The 7,439-nt window shown below is 38.2% G+C and overlaps 1 pseudogene; it reads left to right on the forward strand.

Moving 5' to 3' along the window:
- Positions 1–7,439, forward strand: part of LOC103199037 — a 24,441-nt pseudogene that overhangs the window by 14,113 nt on the left and 2,889 nt on the right.

Consider the following 7,439-nt stretch of genomic DNA (forward strand, 5'->3'; position numbering starts at 1 on the left):
ATTATGCTACCAGGGCTCCTTCAACATTCTTAGGGATATGGAAAAACCAATCACTAACTTTATATGGAAAGGAAAGAGACCTAGGATAAGCAAAGCACTGTTGAAGAAGAACAACAAAGTAGGAGGTCTCACACTGCCAGATCTCAAAACCTACCATACAACCACAGTAGTCAAAACTGCCTGGTATTGGTTTAATGACAGATAGATAGACCAACGGAATAGATTTGAGAACCCAGAAATATATCCATCGACCTATAGTCAGCTGATCTTTGATAAAGGACTGAAATCCACCAAATGGGGTAGAGAATGTTAGTTTAATAAATGCTGCTGGCAAAACTGGGCATCCATTTGCAGAAAAATGAAACAAGATCTCTACCTCACACCATACACAGAAACGAACTCCAGATGGATCAAAGACTTAAATGTGAAACCCAAAATTATAGAGTTCCACAAGGAAAAACTAGGGGCAAACTTAGGGGCCCTAATATATGTCATAAATGGACTATCAAGCATAACTCAAAATGCACAAACAATAGAAGAGAAACCAGATGAGTGGGACCTTCTAAAAATTTAATTTTTATGTGCTTCCAAAGACTTCTCCAAAAGAGTCAAAAGAGAACCTACAGATTGGGAAAAAATATTTGGTAATGAGATATCTGACAAGGGACTCATCTCTAGAATTTATAGAAAACTCCAACACCCCAATAACAAAAATACAAACAATCCAATTAAATAATGGGCAGAAGACATGAATAGACACATCACCAAGGAGGATATTCAATTGGCCAACAAACATATGAAGAAATGCTTACGATCATTAGCTATTAGACAGTTGCAAATCAAAACAACAATGAGATACCATCTTGCTCCAGCACTAATAACAAAGTTCAACAAGGCACAAAATAACAAATGCTGGCAAGGATGTGGAGAGACTGGGACTCTCATACACTGCTGGTGGGACTGTAATATAGTACAACCATTGTGGAAAGCAGTAGAGCAATTCCTTCAAAAGTTGGAACTAGAAATACCATTTGACCCAGCTATTCCATTGTTAGGTATATATCCTAAAGAAGTGAGAGCCATGACAAGAACAGATATATGCACACCCATGTTCATCGTGGCACTATTTACCATAGCCAAAAGATGGAAACAACCTAGGTGCCCATCAACTGAGGAATGGATAACCAAACTATGGTATATAGACACAATGGAATACTATGCAACCCTAAAGAATAATGTAGAATCTGCAAAACACCGCATAATGTGGAGGAACTTGGAGGACATTATACTGAGTGAAAAAAGTCAATCACAAAAGGCCAAATATTGTGCTGTTGTTGTTGTTATGTGCTGTCGAGTCAGCCCCGACTCATAACGACCCATTCTTGGGTTTCCGAGGCAGTATCACTATGGAAGTAGATTGCCCAAACTTCCTTCCAGACAAATATTTTATTAGTCTGTTATTGGAAAAGGCAAGGAAACATTTATCTATGGCAGGAAATTTTCTTTATTGGTTACCAGAGGCGGGAGGGGAGGGGAGGGAACACTATTGGATAGATAGAGATAAGTGTTTATTTGGGTGAAGAGAGGGGCAATGTACCAAATTTGAGTGATCATTATGGTGGCATTGAGGAAGAAAAAGACATAGAGAGGTACGTGGGAGTTACATACAACAAAGATGAATCCTTTTGCACATATAGTGCTGCGTTGTCAGTGAAGGCAAATATGGGTATATGGGTAGATAGATGGGTGGACAAGCTGAACTATTAGGTATGTCTATGAAGCAGGGAGTGTACCCAAGAACATGTATAGGGTTGGCAGACAATGGTCCTATAAGGTTATGTCATGATCTGAATTCCCACATGCATAGTAGAGCTGACAAGCGACAATGTTGTGGTCACTGCTTGGTCACAGCCAGCTATCCAGAGGGACCAAGTAGTTGAACCTGTGGGTTTGGGACCATTGTCACAGAGGACATCAAGCTCAAATGACATAACATACTACACAAAACATTGTTCTACCTCCTACTTTGGCGAGTAGAGACTGGGATCTTAAAAGCTAGCAAGCTGCCATCTCAATGCAACGATGATGGTTCTCTCCTCATCCAGAGCAAAGAAGAATGAATAAAACCAAAAATTCATGGAAACAATTAGTCCTAGTGACTGGTACACCATCCGATCAGCAGCCTATACGACTATGAGACCAGAAGAACTAGATGGTGCCCAGCTACTACTGTCAACCACTTGGAAGAGGATTTCTTTAGGAGATCCTGGATAGACAGGGAGAACAATGTGGAACAAAACTGAAAATCATTTTTTTTGGGGGAAAAAAAACGGGGAACAGGTTTGCTGACCGGAAAGAGCCTGGTGGAACCACTGAGACTATGGCCCCAGCTGCCTTTCAGGTCTGGTATTGAACCCATCCCTGTGGCTTTCGGCTGAACAATAGACAGGCATATGAGTTGAACATTTACCTGCAGTGGTTGTACTCCTTGGAAAGAACAATCATGGGAGAAAGAAGGGCTGCTTATGCACAGGGAGACAGCTCAGGGGACAGGAGGGTATGGAGGGATGGACACAGGGAAGAGATAACTATCAGGAGGAAGTGGGAGGGGAGCTCTTGCATTGTGGTAAATTGTGGTCAATGTCATGAGACAAAGTATATGTGAACTGCTGTACGGAAAATGTATTTGCTCTGTAAATTTTCACCCAAATCACAATTAAAAATAAAAGAAAATACTATGGACTGCCAGAAGAATGAACAAATCTGTCATGGAAGAATACAGCCAGGTGCTCCTTGAGAGTGTGAATGGCCAGACTTCATCTGACCTGCTTTGATCACCTTGTCAGAATGGACTGTTCCCTGGAGAAGGGTATCTTGTTTGATAAAGTAGAGGATCATCAAAGAAGGGGAAGACCTTCAATGAGATATATTGGTACAGTAAGTGGAATGATGGGCTCAAGCAAAGCAAGGATTGTGAGTCTGATTGAGGACCAGGCAGTGTTTTGGCCTGTTGCAGATAGGGTTACTGTGATTCCCAGCTGTCTGGATGGAACCTAACAACAACCCCCACAGGAGTTCCATACATCTTATTTTCATTCTTAGTAGGCTCTGCAGTCCCCTTGGTGTGCCACAAACTCCATATTTGCACAGTCTTCTTGAATCATTTTCAGGGAGTTTCAAAGACTATGACTAGAAGGCCTTATTAAGTAATGCACTGCACTGCAATCACTCTATCTTATTATACCATAAATTAGATTCCTTCAGTGATCTCACAATGAAAGATCCTTACTTTATTGCACACCACATAAGAACATTTGCAAATACATGAAAAGAAAAGTTGCAAATACATGTAGCTTGGAATTCATTGTATATGGTTACTTCCAAATTTATAATAAAATATCTGCATCATTGCTAAAATGCCGTTGGAGAGATTGTGTAACCCTGTTCTCACAATTCTTCATCCCCTTGGTTTCAAAATTTTTCTTTGATTAGAATCAATTAGCCATTCCCATGTTCATATCATGGACCTTATACTTACCAGTAAGTACACCAGAAAATCCTCAAAATCTCCTTCAGAAAGCTCACCCTCTCAAATCAGCACCTGTTCTTCAAACTTACTTCTTCTGTTTATATATGTACACCATTTTTAACCTCATGGGTATATCCCTGTACTGCCCTTCAATGTTTGTCACGTATTTTACCCTTCTTTATTGTTTACCTTATATTCAATAATCTTATAGATGTCCTCACTTCTTGTGCTATGCTCATCATCCTGAAAACAAACAAACAAACAAAAAAAACCTCTCAACTCTTCAACAAATTGTGCTCAAATAACTTGATTTCCACACAGAAAAGAATAAATTGGACCTCTAATCACATTATTTGGAAGGAAGATTGGACAATCTATTTCCACAGTGATACTGCCTCGGAAAGCCAAGGAGGGGTGGCTGAGTCTGGTCTGACTCCATGGCTGTGGCTTTTTTTTTTTTTCTTCTTCTTTTTGGTTAATCATGTTATATACCAAAATGAACTCAAAAATTTATGAACAACCTACATATAAGAGCTAAAATAATAAAAGTCTTAGAAGACAACATAGTTTTAAATTTTTCCATTGTTTTCAAGTTGATTTCAATTCATAGTGACCCCATAGCACACAGTAGAACTGCTTCATAGGGTTTCCAAGGCTGTAATCTTTACAGAAGCAGAATGTTACATCTTTTCCCCACATTTTCCCACAGAAAGGCTGATGGGATCAAACCACTGAAATTTTGTTTATTAGTCAAATGTTTTAATCACTGCACTGCATTTTATATCCATCAGGGCTATAACATGACCTTGGTTTACTAATTTACTAAACAGAAATGGAAAAAAAAAAATGCTTGTCTACACAAGAAAGTTTGAGTTGTTTCCATCTCAACACTGGCAATAACGTGTCCTAAATGTAGAAGCTCTGATGGCATAGTGCCTAAGGCATTTGACTGCTAACCAGATGGCTTGTGGTTCAAACCTACCAGTCCCTCCTCAGAAGGAAGATTGGGCACTCTACTTCCATAGATGTACCACATCTGAAACCCAAGTAAGGGTCACTATGAGTTGCATCCGACTTGATGGCAGTGAGTTTGGTTTGTTTGGTTTCAAATATATTACTGTATTTGTAGATCACACCTAAGCTCTCTTGGTGACAAAACTCAACAACTGTGCTATATTCCCTGCCAGTTGGCATCTGTTACTAAGAAAATCCTTTTTAATGTACTGTTGTCTACACACAATCATTTTTTAAAGCACCCTAAAGTCTACTTTTATAACAAGCTTCAATCCAGAGTTAGTTTCATTGGAACTATATCCACAGGAAGTAATAAAAGAGAATTAGTAATGTAGGCACAGAATGAAAAAGCAAAACTCATTTTGTTTGTAAATTGTGCTAACTCTGGCTGAGGTAGATATTTATGAATGCTCTATTGGTCTAGGAGTGATGTCTAGAAAGAGAGCTACGTAGGAACACATTAAAGGTAAAAGATGTTTGCATTTTTAAGTTATTATCCCGTCACACAGAATGCAATTTTAAACACTTTCTCTGACCTCATGTATGACATTCACCATTTTATGATGCTTTTAAATAATATAAATACATTTATCTGTGTGTTACAAGGATGATACTTTGAAACAAGTACAGATGTCTCTGATTTCATGAGCATAAACTGCTATTATTGTAATGTAGTAAACACATTTTCAATGCAGTATTTTCTTTTATCCTTAAGTACTATGGATTGTAAACGTTGATCGTATGATGTATTATATCCTCTGCCAGGATTCATATTCTTCAATAATTTTAGAATTTATTTTAAAAATGAATGAAGCTAAGATTTTTCACATTTTCAGTTGGAAGATAATTTCAGTATCTATGGGACCTTGATACTATAGATAATTTTGTATCCCAGAATTAAAAAAAAAAAAAAAACTATTTACATACACACACATGTACACATGTAACAGGTACAAACAAGCATGACTACTTGTGGGATGCAGTCAAAATAAAACTATATTTTTGATTCTAGATGTCCTTAGTAGTAGTAGTAGTAGGAGTAGGAGTAGTATGGTGATTTGGGTGCAAATTTACAAAACAAATTTGATTTACATTGAAGAGTTCATGCACATTTGATTTCACGGGGGCCCAATTATCATCCCCAGCCATATAAAACTCTCCTTCCCTCCCCTCCCTGTGACTAACACCTCCCTGTGACTACTCCTCTCTGTGCCCTTCGTAACTATGCATTCCTGTCTGCCCAGCTTTCCCTCTATGTGAATGGAGTCTCTCTGCTGTCTCATGGCTTATTGCTATAAGGGGCGCATCTCCCCAGAGTAGGTGGATGCATCACGATGGAATAAGTGTTCTGGATGTAGATCTTTCTATTGTTGGGATGAGAACCGATCCATAGAAATGAGTCTGTTTCTAGATCCAAAGTCTAACCCAGGGCCATAGTCTTGGGGGTTCTTTCAGTCTCTATCTAACCAGTAGTAATTCTGGTCATTTTTGTGTTTTTGAACTTTGTTCCACATTTTTCCTCCCAGTCTTTCCAGGATCTCCAGTTTTGATCCCTTCCTGAGTGGTTGGCATTGGTAGCTGGGCACCATCTAGTTCTTCTGGTCTCAGGGTGGTGAAGGCTGAGGTCCTTGTGGTCTATCTATCCTTATTACTAAATGCCTTTGATTTTCTTTAGTTTTCTTTGCTCTGGATGGGAGGAGACCAATAGATGCATCATAGATGGCCACTCAAAAGCTTTTAAGACCCCAGCCATTATTCACCAAAGTAGGTTGTACAACAAGTTTTTTAAGTACTGTGTTCTGCCAATTGAACATTAAATACCCTGAGACTATGGTCTCAAGCCTGCAGGCCTGGTGATTCTCTCTCTCAAGATGTTTGGTTGTTTCTGAAAAATTACCCCAAGTCTGCCTTCTGTTGTTTCTTTAATGCAAGGGGCTGATTTTATAGCACAAGTGCATATATAGAGTTATCTTCACCCAATTCTATCCTTGGTCTAGGATATATTCCTGTCCACCTATTCCCACCTGATCTTCTCACCTGTGTATGCATTCATCCATAGTCTGGTGTTTGATGCTAGTGGTAACGCAGTATTGTGCATGTAATAGTATTTTCCTGTTGTCTATATCTTATGTGCACTTTTCAATATACTCCCTTTCCCCAGTGTCATCATGCTGGTCACAAACTTTCCACACACTCCCTCCTGTCCTTTAACATTTTTCAAGAGGGCTACTTCTTCCTCTGAATGAAAACTCTGCTGGTCTCAATGATATTTCTGTTCAGCATTGGTGTGATTGATATCAAGTAGGCTCCAACTCAAGGTTATCCTATACATAATAGAATAACACCTTTCTCAGTCCTGAGTCACCTTCTTAATCTCAGAGTCATTGTTATATTAAAGTCCATTAATACAGCTATTGTGTCAATCAATCTCACTGAGGGTTTCCTTTGATTTCATTGGCCATCTATCTTACTAAACACTATGTTCTCTTCTAAAAATTGGTCCTTCCTAATGACATGTCCAAAATGAGCAAGTCAAAATTTCTCCATTCTTGCTTCTAAGGAACATTCTGACTGCACTTTTTCTAATATTGATTTCCTTGTTATTTTAGCAGTCAATGGTATATTTAATATTCTTTGCCAGCACCACAGTTTGAATGCATCAATTCTTCTTCTGAGCTAATTATAAAACCATATAATCCTTTAAATCATATAAATCATGTTTAATAAAAATAAAATTACAAATGTACAGATGGCAATAATAACCACGCTTTATGTTTTTTAAAAGACAAAACTTTATTTGCACAACTTATATTTTCCTTTAATCTTTTTATATATGTATATATATTTGGTTGTTACATGGCATGTATATCTTAATTTGCTATATGTCTTTTGTGAT

Source organism: Orycteropus afer, unplaced genomic scaffold, assembly GCF_000298275.1.
Source record: "Orycteropus afer afer isolate SDZICR_OR568_19922 unplaced genomic scaffold, OryAfe1.0 scaffold00102, whole genome shotgun sequence".
NCBI classification, from domain to species: domain Eukaryota; kingdom Metazoa; phylum Chordata; class Mammalia; order Tubulidentata; family Orycteropodidae; genus Orycteropus; species Orycteropus afer.